The sequence below is a fragment of the Lemur catta genome, chromosome 9, assembly GCF_020740605.2.
Source record: "Lemur catta isolate mLemCat1 chromosome 9, mLemCat1.pri, whole genome shotgun sequence".
Taxonomy (NCBI): domain Eukaryota; kingdom Metazoa; phylum Chordata; class Mammalia; order Primates; family Lemuridae; genus Lemur; species Lemur catta.
Genome location: NC_059136.1, coordinates 10076718 through 10102320, shown reverse-complemented (window position 1 = coordinate 10102320; position 25603 = coordinate 10076718). Strand labels below are relative to the sequence as shown.

Sequence of the window (25603 nt, the reverse complement as noted above, 5' to 3'; positions counted from 1 at the left end):
TCCTGGGGTGGCTGGTGAGCAGGCTAGGCAGGCTAATGTGCTAGCTCAGGTCTCTCTCCCTCTTCTTAAAAAGCCACCAGTTCCCTACCCATGATAACCAATCAATCCATTCAGGAGGACAGAGCATTCATGGTTCAATGACCTTTTAAAGGCCCCACCTTTCAGTACCACCAAACTGGGCTTTAAGTTTCAATATGAGTTTTGGAGGGAACATTCAAACCTAGAAAGGTACCTCATATGAGTAGAATCAGACCCTATTTATCTTTTTGTGACTAGCTTATTTCACATAGCATAAGCCTTAATTTCATTCATGTTGTGGTATGTGCCAGAATTTCCTCCTTTTTGAGGCTGAATCATACTCCGCTGTATGTACATGCCATGTTTTGTTTATCCACTCATACAGATAATAGATTTTTGTATGAACATTGAATTGCAGCATTGTCTGTAATAGCAAAAGATTGGAAGCCATCTGCATGTCCATGTGCAGGGGATCCATTAAACAAAGTGGGCAGCAAACAGTAGCACACTGTGTAACGGTGGTAAAGAACGGCCCCTCCACCTGTACTGATACGGCTCAGCCATCAGACTTTACTGTTGATGTAGGGAAAAAAGGTGTATGTACAGACATACCTGATTTGCATAGTTGCCAGAGGTTGCCTTCAGGGGAAGGAACGGACGGCTGCGCTATTTTCTGTATATTTTATATCTTTCACATTTTGCACCAGGCGCTAAGTATCTTCTATTTTTACAAAATGTGAAAAGAATGCAAATAACCTGTCCAGAGGGAGAAGTGATTAATTTCCTCCAGATCTTGTACAGAGAGGGATGCTTTGTGGTCTACAAATAAATATTAAGTCAGTAAGAAACAAATATAAATTAAATTAAACTTGCTTAGTTCATTTTCTTGATTCTAGTAAAGATTAACCATCGATCTGATTCCTTGACCATCCCAGAGATTTTTAAATAACCGAATCTTATCCACAATGTAGTGATCAGACTTTTTTTCAGTATTCAGAGATTGACCTGAAAATGCCCCATCTAAATGAATTTAAGGACAAAACTTCAACTTTATATATAGTTCCTCTGAGCAGTTGCCCAAGTGCTGGCTTCTGAGTTTCTGTTCCTTCTAGGCTGTGTACAGCAGCAAAGAAAATTGCTTTAGGGTGATTTTGATAGCCTTGTCCTAAATAAATGCTTATGTCTGGATCCCAAGGGTCCAGTTCGGGGGTGGCAGATAGGCTTTCCTATAGAGTGAATGTTTGTTGATTACTAAAGCAACTATTGGTGTTAATTGCTGCCATTTGTATTATGGTCTCATTGGTGCCTGAGCAGTGCAAGAATATCTGCTCATCCTTCGGCTGGGTTTCACCCCATTCAAAGCTGTGAGATTACCACATCATCCTTCCTTCCCTTTCTCAGATGACTGTAAAATCATGCTGGCACATCAACACCGTGACAAATGGGTAAGTGAATCACATGCATTTGTGACAAATAATTTTGCTGTTTCAAATATTCCATAAAAACGTAATATACTCACTGTGTTCCTGGTTCCTGAAAAAACGGCTTGGAAATTCCTCTATACTATCAATGGAGCTGTGATGACCCTGGATGTCACTAGCAGTGGCTAATCTGTCTGTAGCTCCTTCTCAGTTGCTCCTCCTCGTTCTCAAAACGAGCTCCTTCCCAGGCACTGATGGTTTTTAGGGTCTGGTCCCTGTTCCACCTCTCTGTTCTTGGTTTCTCACACTCCCACACATTCATAATAATTGTCTCCAGCTTCCAAATGACTCTAAGTTTTCTGAGCACTTTATCATTTCTCTTATTTCTGGCTTTACCACTTTACTTTCTCAAATGCTGGAATGCTCTCCCCTGTTCCACATTGCCTGGTCTGCTATTTCTCAGAGCCCAGCGTAGGTAGGTGTGGCTCCTTCCTGGGGAGCAGGGGGACCTTATAGGTCAGGGCAAATGTCCCTCTAAGGGCTTTTATGGCTCCTGTGATAGCCATTTTGGTGGCCACGTCCCCCACTGCATTATAATTGCTTGCTTATGTTTGCAAACTCTTCTGGGCAGTGGCTCTCAAACACCTCCAGTGAACGCCAGCATCACCTGGGGGCTTGTTGAAGCCCAGAGTGCTGGGCCCACCTCAGAGTTTCTGATTCAGTAGGTGGGGGGTGGAGCCTGAGCATCTCATTTCTCCACAAGTTCCCAGTTGATGCCGACGCTGCTGGTCTGGGGACCACACTGTGAGAACGCGGCTCTGTTTTGTAACATAGCTTTGTAATATATTTTGAAGTCAGGTAGTGTGATGCCTCTAGGTTTGTTCTTTTTGCTCAGAATTGCTTTGGCTATTCAGGGTCTCCATGGTTCCATATGAATTTTAGGATTGTTTTCTCTATTTCTGCGAAGAATGTCATTGATATTTTGTTAGGGATTGCATTGAATCTGTAGATTTTGTTTGGTAGTATCATCATTTTCACAATATTAATTCTTCTAATTCATGAACATGGGATGTCTTTCTGTTTTTTGGTGACCTCTTCAATTTCTTTCATCAATGTTTTGTAGTTTTCCTTGTAGTGATCTTTCACCTCCTTGGTTAAATTTATTCCTAGGTATTTTCTTTTGCAGCTATTGTAAATGGAATTGCTTTTTTGATTTCTTTTTCTGCTGGTTCATTGTTGTATAGAAATGCTACTGGTTTTTGTATGTTAATTTTGTATCCTGCAACTTTACTGAATTCATTTATCAGTGATAAAAGTTTTTTGATGGAGCTTTTAGGGTTTTCTGTGTATAAGATCATGTCATCTTTAAATAGGGACAATTTGACTTCTTCCTTTCTAATTTGGATGTCTTTATTTCTTTCTTTTGCCTGATTACTCTGGCTAGGTCGATATATTGGAATTATATCGTTTGTAACTATTTAGCTGGGGAATGAGAAATTTTGCATGCCAACTTTAAAATTTATGAAAAGACATATATATTTACAAAATTCTTTTAGGGGGAGCACTCCCCCTTCAAAAATACGTGAAGACCCCCACTGTTTATCAGCCTCTCCCTGTATCCTATTGCCGTCCAGGATTTCACTTCTAAATCCAAGACCCTAATCCAAGGATCTGAGGGCTGGGATCTGAGTTCTCAGAGGGGATGTCTATGTAAAATCCCCTAGGGAAGCTGGATCTGTGCTCAGTTCCTGCCAGCATGTTGAAGGGCCATGCTTAAATGTGGCACAAACACAGCACAGCTTGAGATTCTGAAAGAAACATGAGAATTGGAATAAGAGGCATCTCAATGATAAACAGTAAAGACTGATGACAGAGGGGGCCTTCCTGATGCTTGGTTGCTGCACAAGAACCCAAACCATCACAAAACAGAAGTGGAGGGTGAGAGGGTAGTATGGCAGGAGGCCCAGTAATGTCTTCATTTCTGGCTGACATGGATAGTATTTAGAGACAGATTGAAATTGGTTGAATAAAAATAAAAAAATTGCTAAATTTCTTACACACTGGAGTTTCTGTCTGCAGATGTTTGCAGGTATTCCACGCCTGCCATACGTGGAACCTTTTGCATGCACTGTCGTTGGGTTCACTGATAATTGGAAGCCCACTCAAAGGTAAACGGATCAATCTCAGGTTAAGAACTTTTGCCCTAAGGATGAAGGCTGCCTGAGTTTAGCTTCTTCAGGGCACATTTTTTACCTACTGAGAAGGGCTGTTTGGCTCAAATGAAACTATAAGAGGTAGAATGTATGTAGAGCTTTTCTGTAGCTTTTCTGACACCATCTTTCTTCCTTCTGAAGCCAAAAAGCTAGTTGCTAGGACTCACACATACACAACAAGCCAAGCCTAGCAGCAGTGGGTGGCTACATCTTCCCTTTTCCCCATTGCCCTCTGCACCCATCCCCACCTCTTACTGCCCCACAAGCCTGGAGTCTCAAAAGGAGCTGTAAATTCACCCACTTGGGGCAGGAATGTGGGCAGGTTGGGGAGCAGTCAGTGCTTCTTCCAAACACAAGTTTCTTTCCTTTGTTTCTTTCCTATAAATGATTTTGATGATAGGCCATCAAAATGGATTCACCTTTAAGAAGGCACATGGCATAGTAACGGAATAATGGAAGATAGGGACAGATCATAATGTATTTGAATGAATGTGGATGGGCAATATGTCACCATCAAATCAGGGGTTAAGGGTTTATATATGTCACAAGGAGCTGTCACCAACAGGCTGGGTCCTTGGCTGCCAGGACTAAGCCACTTTCACTGATAGATGCAGAAGCACTTGTTCTTTTCCGTAAGGCTCATGACATCATAAAACTCAGTGTCACCTTCCAAACAACACAAGGAAAATGTTTATCCCTGCTTCCTGAGTAGATGGCAGAAGTGGAAGAAGCTCTGAGATGTGGTTATGAGTCCTGACCTCATCCCTCTTCCATGGGCAGTCTAAACCTGAACTTTCTCCAGTGTACAGTGGGGCTAATTAGTAGGGTTATGGGTTTTACAAAGTTTTGACAAATCAGAAAGTTTTATTTTATATAGTAGGTTGAAACCGAGGACCTGCTGGGTCTGCTCCTGCTACTTGTAGTGGGAGAGGGAGGGTAGGAGGATAGAGAAGAGATGACCCATCTTGAGTTGGAACCTGGCAGGTCTTTGGCCATCCAGTGGCTTTTGATGGCTGAAGTGCAAGTGGCAGCCCATCCCTGACTTGCACCAGACATACAATTCACCAGGCTTCATGGAAGGATGTGTAAATCTGAATCAATTCACAGCCTCTCTTAACAGTTCAACTGAAATTGCATCTAATTGAGGCTCATTCATAAACCTCATTGATGTAAATAACTGCAAATGTGAAGGAACCCACCACAAAGCCTGATAATTACTTCCCAGTGAAAACCTAACGGTAGGATCATCACTGTTGCTATGACAACCATGAGAGAAGCTGGTTGCCCACGGTTACCCATGTTACCAGATGTCACTGGTGCTTGAGTGTTAGCTTTGAATGAGCCTCAGGAGTATAATGGGAAAGGCAACGGGAACTGTGTAAGTGAGTCTGAATGAGAGCATGTCCTTGTGCCCTTCCAGCATTTCTGATGTCCCTTTGTTTTTTTGGCCCTGATAAAAGAGTCTGTCTCATTATAGCTATCTCATTGAGTTGTCGTCTTGGAACCAGAGGGTCCTAAAATGACCCAGCCTTTAAATGGCCTTTCTTTCTCTTTTTAAATTTCTTTGCCAAATTTTTAAAATAAGTATACATATATGTGCTTCAAGCTTTAAAAAATGCAAAAGGTATATGAGGAAGTTCTTCTGTCTATCCTTGCCCCCTGTTCCCTATCTGCTCATTTCCTGTCTTGTCCCAAAGGTACTTTTTATGCCTATACAAGTCAATACAAAATATGTTCCTTTCGTTTTCTTTTTGCATAAAAGAATATATAATACACACAAAAGAATAATATATACACTGTTCTGCATATTGCTTTTCTTCTGTTGATATATCTTTAAACTGTATTATATCAATCCTGAAAGAGCTTCCTCAACCTTTTTACAGTGCAAAGTATTCCGATATTTGAGTGTATCAAATTTATTCAACCAGTCCCAATTGATGGGCATTTAGGTTGTTCCCAGGAGTTTGCTATCACAAACAAGGCTGCAATGACTAGCCTTACATTAAGGCCATTTTGCACGTGTGAGTTAGCTGTAGAATAATTTTGTGATATAGAATTGCTGGGCCAAAGGGTATATGGATTTGTAATTTTAAATTGCCCTCCATAGATTTTGTTTTGATTTGTATTCCCACTAGCACTATATGTGAGGCCATTTCCCCACAGCCTCACAAAGACTGTCAGACTTTTGGGTTTTTGTCAGTCTGATAGGTGAGAAATGATATCTCTGTAGGATTAAAAAATCTGCATTTTGGCTGGGCGTGCTGGCTCACGCCTGTAATCCTAGCACTCTGGGAGGCTGGGGTGGAAGGATCGTTTGAGCTCAGGAATTCGAGACCAGCCTGAGCAAGCACGAGACCCCGTCTCTACTAAAAAAATATAGAAAGAAATTAGCTGGACAATTAAAAATATAGATTGAAAAAATTAGCCAGGCATGGTGGCACATGCCTGTAGTCCCAGCTACTTGGGAGGCTGAAGCAGGAGGATTGCTTAAGCCCGGGAGTTTTAGGTTACTGTGAGCTAGGCTGACACAATGGCACTCTACCCTGGGCAACAGAGTGAGACTCTGTCTCAAAAAAAAAAAAAAAAAAAAAAAAAATCTGTATTTTTTGGTTATGTATTTAATTTTATTGGTCATCTATTCATATGCTTTGCCTATTTTTCTATTGGGTTATTGATCTTTTTCTTAGGGGATTCTCTTAACATATTAATTAGCAAGGTTAGCTCTATTTTTTTCTTCCAACTTGTCATTTACCCTTGGCTTTGACTATATGGCAGGATGGATTAGAGTGCCAGCTGTGGGGCCAGGCTGTCTGGGTTGGCCTACTGTGTAGCTTGGCTGGACAATGGAAATTTACCTCTCTGTGCTTCATTTTCCTCATCTATAAAATGGGCACAATAGTACCAACCTCACAAGTTTTCTGAGAGGATTAAATGCCTAATATATTTGAAGTGTTCATAGTGGGGCTCTATATAGAACATAGTAAGCCCTATAATTATTTAAATTACTTTTATGGTTCCTGGATTTTGTGTCATAAAGAGGCTCTAAGAAATGTTTCTTACGCCCTCCTTTGCACTGCCTGTGATTCTTTCCTGTGCTGCATCTGGGAAGCCGTGCAGCCCAGTGGTCACAGGGGCTAGGTTTTGAGTCAGACACGCTGGAGTTTCAGTGGCAGCTGTGGACACTTACTAGCTACTTAGTGAAGTGACTTGAGCAAATCATTTCACTTCCGTAATTGAGGACTGAAGCGACACCCGCTCACAAGGTGGCAGTGGGAGTTGGAACTGTGACGGTACACGATGAGTGTGAATGTGGAATAAATGGCGGCCACACTTCAGTTTATTTGATTTTTGCTTCTCTGTCTTCCCAGTAGCCTGTGAGTTCCCCAAGGTCTTTTTCTGTATCCCCAGAGATCTTCACAGAAAGACCTCAACAGATGCTGATTGACAAATGAACAGAGAAACAGGCTCAAGACAATTTTGAGATTGCTTAGTTTAGATCATCCCTGGCAGTTCCCAGAGGAGAAAACTGAGACAAATGACTTGTCCATGGTCACAGGGTCAGAATGGAACCATCCAAGGCTCTTTCCACCACCTTGAAAGGCAGCAGATGGTGGAGGAGGGAAACCTACTACCCTTGATGCTGTGCTGGCCCCGGGCTGGAAAGGGTGGTACTCAGTGTGTCCTTCACAGCAGGCATCACTCCCAGTCACTGTGCATCAAGGTCTCCCCTTCCAGCTTCCGAAGCATCATTTGTTTTCCTTGTTCATGCTAGACCCATTAAAATAGAAAAAAGTTTGTGGAATTGAATTGGATTAAATTTAATTCCTGTGGTCCTTGGTTGTTCTAAACGGGAGCAGTCATTCCTTTATTCACTTGTTCATTAAACACACAGTTGTAGAGCCTCTGCAGACTCTATCTGGGGCTATGGTGACCACCGTGGCTATGAAGATTAACAGAGTGAGAGCTCTGCACACAGAGAGCTCAGAGAACTGCAGAGCAACCACCTCAATGGTCCCTAAATACTGCCTGACTCTTTCGATTGCCAGGCCTCACAGCGTGGACACTGGGCTTTAGAGAACACAAGGTGAGGGGCTGTTTGTTTGGCTTGGGGCAGAGTTAACTAAACATCAAGGAAGATGTGACATTTGAGCTGCCTTTTGAAGGATAACTAGGTGAGCCTAGTTTATTGTCTTTAGTGCTGTTTGTAGATCTTTCCAGACTAATGATGCCCTTTATGTGACCGGCATGTTGAGAGCAGATGCAAAGATTATTCAGAAGCTCATGGCTGTGCACTTCTTTGGTGTGATGATGCATCCTCTAACCAAGCTCTTGCAACCCCTGCCTCAACTTCCGCCCCACTGTGGGGTTTTACAATTTAGCAAATAAAAATTTGTGCTGCTGTTGGTGTAACTACTGTGTATGTTAAGCCACTGTCATGCCAGCCAGGTGCAAAGGCAGCTTAGCTACTGAGGTATCGAATGTTCTGAGTACATTCTAGACAACAGCTTAGTTCCTTTTCAGGCTCATTGCTTTTGCTTTTTTGTTGAATGATTCTAATAGTAAATAAAGCTTTTAATAATTTTGTGAAAAATGAAAAATAAAGGCAATGGTAGTACCTTTGGCCAAAGCAACCCAATTGTCTCAGTTAACTTTGCCAATTTCAGTTTTAAGATGCCATTTGTTCTTTCAACCTTTCCAGAACAGTGAGGGTGATAGGGACAATGGTAGTACCATTGTGCCTGTAATACCTTATTTAACCACTTCATAACTTTCTCAGTAAAATGAGTTCCCTTATTTCTGGAGATTTCTCCAGGGATGCCCGATAAAGGAAACACATTTTCTAATAATTTCTTAGCTACTCTCACAGCATTTCCATGTGGGGAAGCCTCTACCCAACCAGAAAACATGCCAACTATTACAAGAGCCGATTACAAGAACTGATACTCCGTTGAGGGTGGCAACTGAATGAAATCCACCTGTAAATGTCCACATGGTCCATCAGGTGGTGGAAATACATCCCTTGAAGTTTTAATTGCTTTCCCAGGATTAGGAGTTTGACAAACCAAACATTGCTTATAAACCATTTTAGTAATTTTAGTACAGTCATCCACCAATATTTTTTTCACAATCTGGATCATTTTATCTGTTCCATGATGAGTTGTGGAGTACAGAGCTTTTAACAATAAAAGTTTCAAAGACTCAGAAAGGACCAGGCGGGCATCTGGGCCCTCGGTGAGTCCACACTTAACACTGAATTTCCATACTTTCAGATATCAATTTTGTTTTTCCAAATCAGGTGCATTGCACTGTTTATTAAATAGGTCATGATAAGGGGGTTGACTTGGATCAATCTTACAGAGTTTATTGAAATTGCATATTCTAACAATTTCAGCACGAGCTAATTTATCATAAAAATTTGCTAGGGCATTCCCTTGATATGCAGGTGTAGTTTACAGGTATGAGTTTCAGTCTTAACAATGGCAATCTGTGATGGTAACAGGATAGCAGAAAGGAATTCACCTACTTGGAGTCCATTTTTGATGGGGCTCCCACTAGAAGTGAGAAACCCCTTATATTTACAACATGCCAAAATCGTGCACCACCCCAAAAGCATATCCACTGTCTGCATACGTATTTGCTGATTGGTCCTTAGCTATATGACAAGCTCAGGTGAGAGCAAAAGCTCCTCAGGTTCAGCTGACTGAAATTGAGGAAGAGTTTCCTTCTCTGTTAACTCATTTGGGGTGGTAACGGCATACCTTGCCTGATATTTTCCTTCTGGGTGTTAGGACAAAGTATTAACTCAGGATTACCCAATGGAATGTCTCATAAATCGACCTGAGGGGCCACTATTTCTGATACTACACTTAGGCAATTGTGGTTTTCACCAGCATCAGGCAGAGGTAGTAGAGTAGCAGGGTTAAGTGGAGACAGGAGAAGAATTTCGTTAGATGTTAACTGTACTTACTGAAAAATGCTGAATTTGGTCGCAAGTGAATACACTTTCCACAGCATGTGGGACTTCTACATTAAGTTCATTTCCTAAGACCAGCTCAGATGAAGCTTCTACCAACTTGGCTGCTGCTGCTACTGCTTTTAAACAATTAGGATATGCCTTAGCTACTGGCTATAAAGTGCATTGGGCCTATGTTTTCCCCCATGTCTTTGGGTAAGAACTCCTAATGCCTGATGGTCACGTTCATGAATGAACAAGGTGAAAGGCTTAGTGTAACTTGGAAGTCCTAAAGTTGGAGGCTGTCTTAAGGCCAATTTCACGGCTAAAAGCCTGCTCATGACCGTCTTCCCAAGGAAAAGCCTCTGCTATGGCACTCTGGTGAGTTGGTACAACGGTGAAGCCATTAAAGAAAAATTTAGGACCCAGGATGTACAATATCCTGCAAACCCAAGAAAATCTCTTAATTGTCTTTTGGTTGCAGGTCGAGGAAAAGTTTGAATAGTTTTTATTCTTTCGGGTAAGAGGGAGATCCCTTCAGCAGTCAAGTCATGACCCAGATAGTGGACTTTTTGTCTTGAAAACTGAAGTTTTTCCATCAAAGCCTTGTAACCTTTATGTGGGAGTGGCTGTCAAAGGTAAACTGAGGCATTTTAGAGCACTCTGGGGGGAGAGCATAACAACAGGTCATTTGCATACTGAATAAGAGTAGAATTTCGAAGGAACTGTAGGGTTAGGTCCTGATGCAAGGCCTGGGAAAAATACCAACGGGTTCAGCAAGCTCTTGTGGCATTCCAGCCCAGGTGTACTGTGGATTTTTTCAAGTAAAACCGAACAAATACTGACTGTCTTTATGAACTGGAATGCTAAAGAAGGCTGAGCAGAGGTTAATTACCGTGAACCGCTTTAAATCAGCAGGTATGTTAGATAATAAAGTTTTAGGGATTTGGGACCACAGGAAATCTTGGTATTACAATTCTATTAATTGCCTGTAAATCTTGAACACGTCTTTTTACTGATAGGATTGGAGTGTACCTAGGACTAGTTCACGGAATTATTAAGTCCTTGTATTTTTAAATCTTCTGCAATTGGTGAGAGGCCTTGAATTGCTTCAGGTTTTAGTGGCTATTGGGGTGATTTAGGCAAAGGCGTAGAATGATCTAATTTGGACTTTATAGGTTCCACACTTTTAATCCTTCCTATATCCCTTCAGGAAGAGGCCCATAAACATGCAGGTATTTGAGAAATGTCAGGGGTATTATGGCCTGAGTTTCGATCTTATCAATTCCTGCCTGTAGAGAGCATAACTGTTCTGGTTCAGGAGAGTCAGGAAATGTTAAGATTATTTCTGCCTCTGAGGAGAATTTTATACGCTTTTCAGCTCGGAAAGTGAGTCTTGCCAAAGCCAGTTTATTGGAGCAGTATCAAGCCAAGTTTCTTTAACTCGAGAGGACTCGATCGCTGAACCCTGTCTTCCCTGTGGTGGCATATGCTAAAAGCGCAGCATTGTTTTTTTTATTCTAGCTATTTTGCCCCTTGGGCTGTGGGTAGTGTTGATCTGCACACATGCGGTTCAGGGGTTAGCAGAGGATAAGAGGCGAGTTTATATGGAGATTTCGAGTTTACCTTCTTCATGACTCCTCTGTTCTGTGGAATCTGTGAATCTTCCACTCAGTGCCCAGTTGCTTTGGCAACTCCTTCCTGACTCCACAGACCGGGAGGCCTGCGGGCTCTCTGCTTGACACTGGCTGCCCTGCAGACAGGCTGGGGGGTGTCCTGAGGGCCATCTATGTGCTGGCCTGGCTTGGTGTGATTCCCCTTTTTGTCAATGGCAAATGCCCATCCTTTCCTGCTTGCTGTTGGTCACTTTCCAGTATCTTCAAACAGGCATATTTTGCGCTTTGTCCAGAGTTTACCATTGTGACCATCAGGAGGAAAAGTCTGAGATAACTGCTTTGCTATTAGCGCAGTTATTTCCTGCCTGTATTTCTGTCATACGCCTTTTTGTGCCCTTGCGTCCTACAGCCGGTTCTCACCCAGAGTAATTCTATTACAACATAAGTCTGATGACGATATTCCTTGCCTTATAGGGCACCGCCGACTGCCTGTCACTCTCAGAATCAAAATCCATATCTCTATGTGCTAGTCAGTATAGGCTGCTATAAGAAATATACCACAGCCTCGATGGCTTAGACAACAAACAGTTATTTCTCACAGTTCTGGAGGCTGGAAATCCAAGACCAAGGTGCCAGCAGATCTGGTGTCTGCGGAGGGCCTGCTTCCTGCTGTGCAGGTGGCCATCTTCTTATACTGTGAACTAAAATAAAATCTTAAGTTCCCCAGCTGACTGAATGGACCCCGTCTTGGCCAAGGCAACTTAAAACAAAACAAAACAAAACAAACCTGTAAAGCAGAGTTGCTGGCCACAAGGAGAAGGGGCATCAGACAGGCCTAGGTCCTTTTGAAGTTATTCTTTGTAACCACGAGATACAAAATCATTAACAAGCCTAAGGCCATGTGAGATAAAGGTTAAACTACACCTGCAGGTCATCAATTTACTTAACAGATCACTTGAGTCTCGGATTATGTCCAGTATGTCTGGTGGCTTGTCTCTGATTAATAGACTTCCTTATCTTAAAACATTCCAAGCCTTTAGACAAAGCTTCATTTCTTTAACCAATTACAAATCAAAGAATCTTTAAACCCACCTATAACCTGTAATCCCCTGCTTTGAGGTGTCCTGCCTTTTTGGGCCAAACCAATGTACATCTCGCATGCACTGATTTATGACTTTACATGTAATTCCCATCTCCCTGTAATGCACTAATATAAAACCAAACTGTAACCCAACCATGGTGGGACCACTTGCTCAAGGCTTCTTGGGCGTGGCTCTCCAGGCCATGGATGCACGTATTTGGCTCAGAATAAGCCCCTTTAAATTATTTTTACAGAGTTTGGGTTCTTTTCCATTGACAGTTTCCTTGCATGGTGGAGTGTAGCAGGAGAGAGAGGAGAGCAGGCTCTGGGTCTCCTCTTAGAAGGCCTCCACCTTCTAATGCCATCACCTTGGGGGTTAGGATTGCAACATATGAGTTGGGGGGAACACAGACACTCAGTCCATACCCTCACAATCAGCCATATTGTCCTCCGTTGTGTTCCTGACCCCCACTCTACCTTTCCCTTTGATTTTGGGTTTTATTACTTTTCATTTTAATCACTCTGTTCTTGCCAACTGACCTTCCTGCTATTCCTTGCACTTGCTTCAAGGCTTTTCCTTTTTCTGTTCTCTTTTCCTGGAATAGGCTTCCCTCCCCCAGCAGAACTTGTAAATCCCTACACCCTACCTGCTCACAGTCGCTTTCCATCTTCCCTGATTGACCTTCTCTCCATAGTTTTTACACCCAACTTGTTAGTTAACTGTTACCTGTCACAAGAGTAAGTTCCAAGGAAGCAGGGATTTTTTTTTTTTTTTTGAGACAGAGTCTCGCTCTGTTGCCCAGGCTAGAGTGCCGTGGTGTCAGCCTAGCTCACAGCAACCTCAAACTCCTGGGCTCAAGCGATCCTACTGCCTTAGCCTCTTGAGTAGCTGGGACTACAGGCATGCACCACCATACCTGGCTAATTTTTTCTATTTTTAGTAGAAACGGGGGTCTCGCTTTTGCTCAGGCTGGTCTCGAACTCCAGACCTCAAGCAATCCTCCTGCCTCCGCCTCCCAGAGTGCTAGGATTACAGGTGTGAGCCACTGTGCCCAGCCAGGGAACTTTGTTTTTTTCACATCTATATTCCCAGTACCTGGAACAGATGATTGTTAAATGAATTAAGGCTTCTTTCTCCCTAGTACTGAAAACACATGTCCCAGTCATATCGGACAGCCCCCAGCCACACTGTGAAATGCGTATTTTATCTTGGGCTGATTCTCTTTTCTTCTATAGCCTTTCCTACAGCTCCTCCCTTACAATGCTGATTTCCTGGGACACAGCTGTGGAATTGGATACAATGTCAGTGAATTCAGTGTCTGTGGAGTTTAAGTTATTTCTATCAGGAATAACCACAGGAAAACATGGTATCTTTTAAACTGGTTACTATTGCATAACATATACCAATGTTCTAGCATCTCTAGAGTTAATAGGATAGAGATGAAAAAGAGAGGATATTGGTTTAATCATCATTTACATAATGCATTTTATGAGCCTACATAAATTATGCATTGTTGACCTTTAAGTTAATTTAGGCTTAATGAGATGGTTTCATTATGTTGAAAGACATAGTGTAATTATTTTCTTACGTTCATTATTTTCTAAGCTTACTTATGCTTTGTCTACCATCAAGGCCCAAGTGAATTGCCCTATTATCAAAAATATTTTTGAAGCTGTTTTCTAGTTTGGGGTTTGCAGAGGTCTGATCTCACTGAAGTATGCTGTTACTACACTGTTTAATTTCCCAGGGTACACTACAGTGACTTTTGCTTAAATGGAAAACTATGTTTCCATCAGAGTTAAACTTTGTGATCTGAAATGAGACTCTTCAAATGTAGTTTGCAATAGGAATCTTTATCATTCTGGGCACAAGCAGAATGATGAATCTGGAGCACAGCGCAGGCTCAGCCGTGGGCCCTCTAGTGTTGGATCTTGAAAATGCGGATTAATTTAGGAACCTGCGATTGTGTTCAGGGAGCCCCAGCGTTCCCGGGAGGATCCTGGGAAATCTGGACGGAGGGAGGAGGGGGCGGAACAGGCGGGACTCTGATCTTATCACCTTCAGCACAGAAGCTGAACTTTAATGTATTTTTTTTCACTTTGGGGTCATTGCTAAGCTCTCACTTCATAAAACAGTTATTTTGGTGCTTTAAGAATAAAAGTTCAAAAACTATGGTACTAGAGTGTAAGAATGTGAAACCCAAGAACTGATTATAAAATATATATATTCATTTAAATAATTGGATTTTAGGATTTGGGCAATATTTCCTCATATAAAATACATAAATTGCCTGGGCTAGCCTCAAATAATTATTTAACCTATGATGGAGTTGACCATCTATATATTTTCATTAAATATTAAATATTAAAATACATCAGAAAACCATGTTTATATGCTCCGTTTTCATGCACACAGATAGGAGATAAAAGATAACAGCCAGGCTTGGAAGTCATTTGCAACACTGTGGCAGGGAATTGAGGGTGAGTGAGCTGGGAAGCAGATCTGTACACAGCTGAGCCTTCAGATGAGATTGCAGCCCGGGCTGACACCTTGATTTCAGCCTTGTGAGAGATCCTGAGCCAGACCCAGTGACACCATACCCAGATTCCTTGTCCAGTAAATGTTTGTCGTTTTAAGCTGCTAAGTTTTGGGGCAACTTGTTTTGCAGCAAAGCAATGGATAAGTAATACAGCACCCCTTGAGCCAGGAGTGTTGGAGGCCCCTGATGTAGGAGGGTGGGTGTAATGAGAGGCTTCTTCTATCTGCCTTTCCTTGTGATTCTGGAGCCAGGGTTGGGAGTTGAGGGGGGTGAGAAAGAGCTGGGCCAGGGCCAGGGTACCCGTGTGGGAGAACTGTGCAGCACCTGTTTCCCAACAAAGAGCTCCCACGTCACCCTGTAAGAGAGTAAAAATCATCATTTGAAGACAGGCCTTCAGGGGTCGTCAGAGCCTACTCAGGGTTGGTCAGAGAAGCCATGTCAACCAACACCAGGAGAGCCACGACCAAATCTAGTTATACAAGGAGACATTTGTTCTTTATCTCTTATCCAGGTCCTCAGCACCAACTAGCAGAGCCTAGAAGATGGGCTGGGCGAGGGTGTGAAGGAGCAGAACTCTTGAGCCCATCAAAATGGTAGGTTTTCCTTGTGTACACGGGCACAACTCATCATCCTCTAGGACTGACCTGGTGGTCAGCAGAGGACAGGAGACCTTGTGACATCCAGAAGGGGAAAGAAGGGTGGTCTCAAGAGTCATAAGCTAGATACTTCAAAGGGGCTGTTTATAGATGGTGCTGATAACAAGTGTTTGAAAGCAGCCTCTGTTTTTATTTTTCTAGTAAAGCATTCTGTATCCATCATTTTGTTCCAAGTTTAACTTTCCTTTTCTAATTACAGGAAATACTATCTTACTATGGAGGAGATGATTTCTCCATCAGAGGGACCAAGAGATATGAGAAAGTAGGATCCACAGGACCCAAGATCCTCGGAAGTGGGTAGAGGAATTTAGACAAGGCATAGCCATGATGAGTTGCCTCTGTTCCATGATATCTGGGCTTCGGCTGGGAAGACTCAAAAGCTGAGGATGACTTGACTGCTGGAATCTGGTGGCTTCACTTGCATGGCCGGTGGCTGATTCTGGATGATGGCTCAGACCCCCTCCTTGGCTGTCAGCTGGAACAAATACAGGTGGCCATTCCACGTGGTTTCTCTGCATAGACTAGCTTGGGCTTCCTCACTGTATGGCAGCTGGATTCCAAGAGTGAGTGCTCCAAGAGATAGGAATTAGGAGCTGCTGGTGTCTTAAGACCCTGGACATAGTCATAGTATCATTTCTACTGTATTCTATTGGTCAAAGACTAATAGAACCCTGATTCAACATTGACCTACCTTTTGATTGGAGGAAAGATAAAGAATTTTGGGTGCTATTAAAAAACCTCCAGAGTTCCCTGGATGACAGTGTAGCTCCATGGTTGGGAGATCAGAGTCGGACTCAGTCTGTGTGGGTTCACATCTCATGTCCATTCTTACTGGCCATGTGATTTTAGGGCAAGTTCATTGTGGTAGAAACTATTGCTCCTCATCAATATTGATTTCTGTTCTCCTCTTCTTCCTAGGAACACCAATAGACCATTTCCCAGCCCCTTGCATCCAGGTTGGACCAAGAGACTAGTTTACCTGCTGGGCTTTGAGCAGAGGTGACTGAGCAGAAGTGCCACATGTCACATCCGGCTGAGGTGGGTAAGAGCTGTGGGTTCTCTCACTCTCTTCTCCCTCACCTGTAGCTAGAAGCAGGACATCCAGCAACAGGGACAAGTGGTGGAGAAGTCACAATATGGAAGGAGCCTGGCTTCCTGAGTGACCACTAGAGCGAGACCTTCCTCTCATGCTCCTGCCACCCGAGATGTGGGGGAGGGGTTAAGACTCCACTGTGTTGAGCCATGAGGTTTGGGGTTGTTATAACGTTTAGTCTACCCTGACTAATACCTCCCTGAACCTGTTTCCTTACCCGTACAGTGGGGTACTAGCTGTAGCTACCTTTGGGTGCCCTGTGAATTAAGTGAAATAATTTGATGCACAGTGCCTGGCACAAAGTAAGCGCCCCACAAATGTTGGTTATTTTTAATAAGTGAATGTGAATGCCAGTCAGAAGAGAGGGCAGGTTTATTTCAGTGAAGTAGGACTGTCATTCCCATTATCACCATCATCAGAATGGCACCTGCTACGTACTGAGCACCTGCTGGGGACAGGCTCTGTTGTAGGGATGCTACACTTTTGTTCCTTCCAGTCCCCTGAGGTGGGTATTCTTAGTCTCAATGAGGAGCCTTGGACCCTGGGGCTCTGTAACCTCAAAGCCTGACTCCTTTTACTGCAGGGATGACACCATATATATTTTTGGGACACTTATGTGACACTTAAAGAAGAGACATGAGGCCTCCATCTACTTTCCTTCTTGCTGGGGAAGCACTGTGTTTTTCGTTTTGAGACTTTCTCTACTTCAAGTTATAAGGATTTGCTTTTATAAATTAATCTTGGCTACAGCTGGGCACCAAGTAGGGAAGGCCCCAGCTTCCTCCCCTGCTCCAGGGTCCTGTTGCTTCTCTGTTCTTTTGAACTCTACAGACTCTAAGTGGAGTCAGTGGGCAGAAAAGGCAGAAAACCTGGCTGGTTCTCAAGGACGCAGCCTGTGAATGAGTCCTGTGAGTCTCCCTTCAGCTTAAGACTTCTTGTGAGCAGAGCAGATAATTTAAAGCCCTCTTAAAGACACTCACTGATAACCCGAGGTGGGATTATAACTCCAAAGTGGCTTCCCCCCCCCTTCCCCTGTGTAACTCGCCAGAAGCACCTTACATTTCTTTATTTCTTTGTAGAGTAAAGGAAGATTTATTTGCAATTTCATAAGCATTAGGAAAGCTCATTTCAACTTCTGAGCTGTTGGTACTTAGAATTCAGATACCAGACTTCCCAGATGAATCACTTTTACTAGATTAAACAATGATTGATTTTTCTTCACAATTATGTGTTAATTTGCTCCCTCTTCCCCTTTGAGATACCCACTTTGGTTTTAGCAACATGACCCACCCCACAGACCAGTAGATCTGTAAGTGCGGATTCAGTTAGCAGCATCGTGAGGGTGTCCCTGGACTGCATTTGCCTGCATGTTAACAAGGCAATTCTGCTCACACTTGTTGGAGTGGTGCCCTTGCACTGTGCGTGCTGAGTCCAGATTGCAGGGTTTATACACACAAGGGTTTATAATACATTTTACTTATTCAGCTCGTCATCTGGCTCTGATGGATTTGCAAACACAAACATTCATTTTTATTCCTTTTTATGTCACAGGTAGTTTCTCTGCAAAAGGGAAGACTGCTAAAACTGACTTCCATACTTAAGATTATCCTTGAAATATAAATATGTTCAGGAAACCAGAGCCTTGCTCACACGGTGCTAGAACAATGGGTAAACTTTGCTTTCCTCTAGAGAAGAAAATATTTTCCACAATAAAACATTGATCATATTGGTTTAGAGCCTGAATTAAAAAAAAAAAAAAAAGAAAACGTTGAAAACTATTTTGCACTTTAAAAGTAATATTACTAGAATATAATTTTTCCTAAATAAAAAATATCCAAAGGGCCATTTAGCAACTTACTGTGTATACATTTACCCATAGTCCTATAGTCCCTACATCTCAGGGTGAAAAAAACAAAAATAAATGTATTAGTTTGTATATACTAGTGTTCTTTTCTTCAATTGTCTAATCAAACAGATTACTAGCTATTTCAAATGTTAAAATAATGTATATGTTCTCTATGATATTTATAAAATACCAAAAATAAATATAATTATTCAAGTCATAAAAAAATGATGTTATTAGAGACACACACAAAAATCCCTATTTCTGTGGCCGTTTAAGAAACGGACACAAGATGGGGCCAGAGAGCCGAAGTGGAGCTGGATTCGCTCCCAGGATGGGAAAGACCGGCGCGAAGACGGCGGCCCGGCGGTGTGGCCGGTTCCTGAGCCGGGCGGCCGTCATCGCAGCGGCAGCTCTCCAGGACGCCTCCTGAAGCTTTGCACACGCTTTGCTCCCTGGACACCATCCTCTGGAGCACTGGGTCTGTGGAAGTGGCCTTGAGGTTGGCCTTGAGAAGGAGATGAAGAAGGTGGAGGAAGGACGGGGAGGAGCCGCTCCCCCAGGCTGTGGTGAGGGGCTTGGCAGGGAGGGAGAAGGGACAGGGACACCGCGAGGGAGGTGCAGAGGAGAAGGGAGGCGGCTCCTCTGCTGCCGGGACTCAGCGCCTGGGCTGTCTACAGCAGTTCACTTTCCTCTCTGGGCCCCGAGATTTTCAATTAAAGAATGGAGAAATTGGTTTAAAAAAAATTGTAGTGGGACCTACATAACGCAACATTGGCCGTCTTAACCCTTGGCAAGCTTATGCTTGGTGGCATTAAGAACATTCAAAATGTGGTGCTGTGGTCACCACTGTCCTCTCCAGGACTCTTTTCATCTTGCCAAACTGGAACTCCATGGCCATTAAACAATAACTCCCGGTCCCTTCCCCTCAGCCCAGGGCAACCCCCATTCTGCTTTCCCTGTCCACAGATTTCACTACTCCAGGAACCTCCCGTGAGTGGAATCATGCAGTATTTGTCCTTTTCAGACCGGCTTACTCCACTTAGCATAATGTCCTCAAAGTTCATTCATGTTGTAGCTTGTGCCAGAATTTCCTTCCTTTTTAAGTCTGAATAACATTCCTTTGTGTGTATATCCCACATTTATGTATAGACCACATTTTTTTATTCATTCATTCATCTATGGACACTTGGGTTGCTTCCACCGTTTGGCTGCTGTGAACATGAGTGTACACACGGCTCTTTGAGTCCCTGCCTTCAATTCTTTAGCTGTATACCCAGGAGTGGAACTGCGGATCATACGGTAATTTCATGTGTTACTTTTTGAGGAGCCGCCATACTTTCCTCCGAAGCAGCGCACAAGGGTTTCAGTTTCCTTGCATCCTTGCCAGCACTTGTTATTTTGATTTATTTGATTTATTTGTTTTTTATTATAGCCATCATAATGGCTGTGAAGTGTTACCTTTTTGTGGTTTTGATTTGCATTTCCTGGAGAAAATGGTTTTAATTAATTTTTTTTAAGCCACAGATTGTTTCTTTAGTCGTGAATTTGTGCAGCGTGGCCTGGTGGTTGGGAGCATAGGGTCCAGCGTGCGACAGGCCCGAGGGAGAGTCCCAGCGCCCTGATGGACCAGCCCTGTGGTACTGGTGGGTCACAGCTGCCCTAAGTTTCAGTGTCTTTACCTGTTGGATGGGGCTAACAATAACTCCCTCTACGTGGGCTGGTTGGAGGAGGACATGAGAAAAGGCACATAAAACTCGCAGCACAGTGCCTGGCACACAATAAATGTTCAAAAATGGTAGCCATGTATACAGAAACCCAACACATAAAACAGCCAACCAGGGAGGTGCTTAGGTAGATGTGGCTGCAGAGGGACTTCCAATTCCCTTTGTCAAGATGCCCCTTGACCAAATCACTGACATCCCATCCCAGTGTGAGGCATCTTTGGCAAAGCCTACTCTGAGCCCTTAGTAAGTGGTTTCCAGGGTCCTGCTCAGTGCCAGAGTCCAGGACTGTCATTGGAAGTCACCGAGCCAATTCCCAAGAGTCTCGGTTGGAACAGATCAGTGTCACCAGGCAGCACCCTAGGCCCTTGGAGCCATTGCAGGCTCTTGGCCCACATTCCCTCCTTGGATGATAACACCCATGCCAGGGTTCCCACCCCAGACTCTCAGTTAGGAGCAGATCAAGCAGGATACCTGGATGACATCTGACATTTGGAGCTGTGATCTGCCAAAGACTCCTCCCTGGGGCAGGAGGAGGCTGCTGACTCCTGGAATAGGAGCCACCAGGCTTCATAGAGGAAAAGTGTTATTGTTACTGGAAATGTGGAAGGATGCTTGGAGGAAATGGGTCATCTCGGACTTCATTAAATGTGTTCGCCCTTCGCAATTTGAACAGAGCAAGACATTTTTTTTTGAAATGGAGTGTAACAAGTTCACTGAGTAGTCAGGAAGCTTGGGAAGAGAGAGGTCGGGGCAGGACATGGGTCCCTTTTCCTTGCAAGGAGCTGGTCATAACTTTGTAGGATGATTGGTTTTTGGATCTCCGCCAGGTGGTTTCTGTTTACTGTGCAGGAACAATCTGTAAAGGAAGAGATAGTATCTCCACCGGGTAATTAGAGAGCAGCAGAAACAGTCCTGCTCACCGGAGGCTGGGGAGGGCCAGGCTGATGGGGCGGAGAGCAGGGAGGCAACGGGGAGGGCTGGCTGGGAGTGAGGGCAGAGGCCAGGACTGAGCTCGTGAGGTTTCGTATGGCGGTGGGAGCTGCCTGGGTGGGCATCTGCAAAGAAGGTTTTTCTGGGGGAAGAGAGTTGTAGCAGAAGGTCCCTCAACCATTCACAGGGGTGAGGGCTGAGGGTTGCTGGCATGCAGCTACTATTTATTGAGTCTATGAATTTGATACGCTCCTTGCCTTTTAAGGTCCAGTGGTGAAGCAGCCAGGCCAGCCTCAAGCTGGGGAGGGAGGATGCAGGCGAGGCTGGTTGGGGAGACAACCTGGAGGAGGTCATATGTGAGCTGGGTTCTGAGGGATGCATAGGAGTTTAGCTAGTTGGACCATGCAGCAAGGGGCAGAGGTGGGGTCGAGAGAGTTGGGTGGTCTAGGTCTAGGCAGAGGAAACAATACATGCAAAGGCCTGAAGGTGAGCACTGATGTGGGAGAGTCTGAGAATCTCCAAATGTTCATAAAGTTTCTTGTATCGATCGTGTAGGCATAAGTTGAAGTTGAAGAGGGAAGTGGGGGCCTTGTATGTCTTGTAAGCCTTGCTAGGGAGTTTCATCTTGAAAGCAACGGGGATCCACTGGAGGGAGGGGGTGAAGTGGTAAGATGTGATTTTCAGTAGGTGGCTCTGTGGAGACTAGATGGATGGGGTAGGACTCAAGGCAGGTGCCAGGATTGCCCTGTTCAGGGGTAGAGATGCGGTCAGAGCTCAGATGATGGAAGTGGGAAGGAGTGGAAAGTGCCCTTTCCCACTGCCCACCTGTAGGGGGCACCATTCTCATGGTCCACCTTGTGAGTAACACCCCTTCAAATTGCACGGTGCACATCCTGTCCATCCTGTGGCATCTCTGAGTGAACAGATTGAAGGCTGAAGAGGATCAGGAAGATAAATGATGGTGCTTTGATGGAAATCAAAGATGACTCATGGGTTTCTGACTCAGTACCTTGGAGATTAGAGGATATTGGTGCCATCTGTGGAGTCAGCGAGACCAGGCAGAGAGCAGGCTTGGGAGGCCATGACTGGGAGGAACCAGAAAGACGGGTGGGGGCAGGGTGTGGGTTTCGGCACAAAGCTCTTGAGGGCAGAGGTTCTCCTGGCTCTCAACGAGCACCTGGGGGCTCTCATGACTTTCTCAGGGGCTGACCCAGGCTCCTCAAGGCAGTTAAGGTTAGGGTTGGGAATGGTGGATGGCTTTGGGTCAAGAGCTAGTAGAAGAAGGGTGAATGCTGCAAAAACAGCCTCCAAAGACGCCCTACATTGTCTCTATGGTGACCTCAAACACAGAGCCCATGAGGGTAGCTGGTCATTATGGGGTCACCTTCCTTCCAGAACAAACATGCACAAGGAAAGCCCCAAACATCTGAGTTGTAGAACTGAATTCACACCAAATAAAGTCACCTTACTTTGTAAGTAGCCAGGGGTCTTCAGAAGACTCCAGCATGAGCCCCCCGGCGGAGCTGGGGTTCGGCTAACCAGTGTGGATGGGAGCCCTCCCAGTCTTGGGAGGGACGGTTTCCACCTCCTGTTTCCGTTCAGGGAGATGCTCAACCCCACACTTGCCCCAGGGTCAACCGCTCACCGCTCTGCAGAGAACATTAAAAGCATCCATAAAAGAGACATTGCAGATTTTGTTGGTTGTAAACCTCAGAGATGAGTTTTGCTATCGTCATATTTTATGAGTATGGGTTTTAAAGCCTTCCTAATGCGGGGCTGCCCCTCTCCAGTAACCACACACTTCCTCTTGGTGACGGTTTGTGTTAACTCAGTCAGAAGACCTCCAGCAGTGCACGGTGACTCAGCGTAGGGAACCCACAGAGGCTATTCTCTTTTTTCTTTTCCCATAGATGGCAGAGAGATGATTTTGCTGTTTTCTTTGGGCTTCTTGGCCCATAGAGGGGATGCGCTGTGTGGAACTTGCTTGGCGGTCCCAAGCAGGCAGGAGGTGCTGTGGTCCCCAGCAGTGTCTAAAGACCCCAAGAGTTAGAAAGAAGAGATAAAATTAACGTGGATTTTGAAAGCTCAGTATGTCCAAGGAGTCTCTGTTGGGTCAGGATAGAGGGAGGAATAAACAAAACCACAGGCTGTTAGAGCTGGGCAAGGCCTTTGGAAACATTTCCCCCCACCCCCAAGCCCTAGATTGTTAGAACCGGGCCAAAGCTGTGGGATCATTTGCCCAGCCTGCGAAATTTACAGGTTGGCCACCAAGGCCTGAGATCAGGTTTGAGGCTTTACTCAAGGTTATCCAGAGGCCTCTAACACTTAAAAATAATTTTTTAATTTACAAAAGCGAAGTTTCTTTTGTTAAGTAGGGCAGTTAAATGAAACACATGCCTTCATTTGTGGCCTAATAATAACCCAAAAGTTTTCTTCTGCCCTAAATTGGGAAACCTCATTAACGAACGGGCTTTTAAGAAGCCGCAAAGCATGGCCTGTTTTCCTCTGCTTAGGGGGACAGCAGCAATTACAGCTCGTGGCCCAGGCAGTGGTTTTCTCTGCCTTCTCTGTGTTTGTGAGAGATTAGAGTCATTAAGGAGATGCTAATGATCCACCTCCCCAACTTAACTAGCGTTCACTTGTGCCTTTCCTTGAAGGGTTTCTTAACTTGCGCTGGTGAGTTCAGGCCAATCCTGGAGCAAGGGGCAGATTTGCCAAAGCCTCGCAGGCTAAACCCCGACCACTTTGGGAAAATGTGTATGCAACAGGGGCCCCAACCCCAGACAATGAACGTGCATTCGATCTGCTTTGGAAACCTGGTTCTCCCTCTGTTGGAAAATTGGCCTTTCCCCCCACTTCTGTCAGAGAACGTGTGACCTGAAAAAGACCCACTCAGTCACATTCTGTTCACCTGGCGTGGCCTCAGAGTTGGAACGCCCTTCCCTTTGTCATCTCGGACATTTGTTTTGAGACAAAGGGCTGACCTTTCCCTTCATGCATGAGCAGTGTCATTTATTTCCATTTCTCTGTAGAAGCTGTGCCATATCTGCACAGCACACATAGAGCCTCTAGCTTGGGCCCGATTGTGCCACCTCAGCAGGTGCCTGATTGCCTCAGTTTGGCTTCCTCCAGAAGCAAATTCTGAGCTGCACTGCAGGGAGTTGGGGGACCACAGGCAGCCAACAAAGGGGTGTCGGGAGGCCAGCTCCCACTGTGGGCAAACGGACGTTGATTCTGCAGGAAACAGGGCATGTAGGATGTGGTAGAAGATTATCCCACCCAAGGGGCGAGGGAGCTGGGGTATTCATACTCCAACTTGCCAGCAGTCGGTTGGAGTGCTGATCCCTCTGCATGCCGGCCGGTCTTCTGCAGCTTGAGCGTGCTCTCAAGTCAGGGGTGAAGCCACTGGCAGTTGGCATTTGGGGAATCTGGGTGGGGCCTGGGCAGCAGCTGTTAAACCTATAGCTATCATGTCATGATCACTCTTTCCCTCTCACTTCTCTCTTATTTTCTGCCTTGGTGGTAAAGTTTGTCTTTCAAACTTTCGACCCATTTCTAGCCGCCAAGAATCAATGGAGATTCTGCTCCTTGGTATCTTCCCTTCATTTGCCTGGGGCACCACTCCACATCCCAGCTCTGTGTGACATTAGGCTTCTCTTGCAAAAATGAGCTAGAACACAAAAGCGAGTTGCTGTGGACCTCGTAAACTTTCTCTACCAGATTTTAAGCTGGGAGCAGATGTCTTTGATACTTCAAACGCTGGTCTTCCAGGTGTTCCCGTAGCAGACTCTCAGGGTCCCCATAGTCCCCCGACTGCCTCAGTGGCCTGAAGAGGAAGCCAGAAGACACAGCCAGGTGCTCTCCAGACGTCCAGTGTCCTAGGTCACTTATGGGACCTTCTGGACAGCGCTCTGGGGCTTGCTGCCCTCCTCAAGTATAACTGGGTAGCAAGTATAACTGGCTTCTGCTTGGACAGGTGAGAAACTCTGGTCCTATACACCCACGTTCATAGCAGCGTTATCCACGGGAGCCAAAGGTGGAAGCAACCCAAGTATCTACTGACAGATGAATGGACAAACAAAATGTGGCGTATACATCAGTGTGGTGAAATGTGGTATTTACACACAAAGGAATATTATCAGTCTTATAAAGGAAGGAAATTCTGACTCATGCTATGACATAGATGAATCTTGAGGACATCTGAGTGAAATACGCCAGTCACCAAAGGACAGATACTGTACAATTCCACTCGTGTGAGGATCCCGTCAGAGTAGTCAATACACAGAGACAGGCAGTAGAATGGGGGTTGCCCAGGGCTGGGGAGTGGAAAGGGGGGCTGTTGATTTTAATGGGTGCAGAGTTTCAGTTTTACAAGATGAAAAGGGTTCTGGAGAGGAGTGGTGGTGAGAGTAGCACAACATTGAGAGCGTATTTAATACCACTGAACTATATACTTAAAAGTAGTGAGGATGGTAAATTTTATGTTGTATGTATTTTACCACAGTTAAAAAT

At 44.5% G+C, this 25603-nt stretch overlaps 1 long non-coding RNA gene across 1 annotated transcript; it reads left to right on the top strand.

Moving 5' to 3' along the window:
* The first annotated feature begins 1375 nt into the window (after positions 1-1375).
* Positions 1376-18621, top strand: LOC123644538. Its single transcript, XR_006737170.1, has 4 exons — positions 1376-1463; positions 15354-15435; positions 15698-15988; positions 16417-18621. It is a non-coding gene; the product is annotated as an uncharacterized LOC123644538 (long non-coding RNA).
* Positions 18622-25603: the final 6982 nt, after the last annotated feature.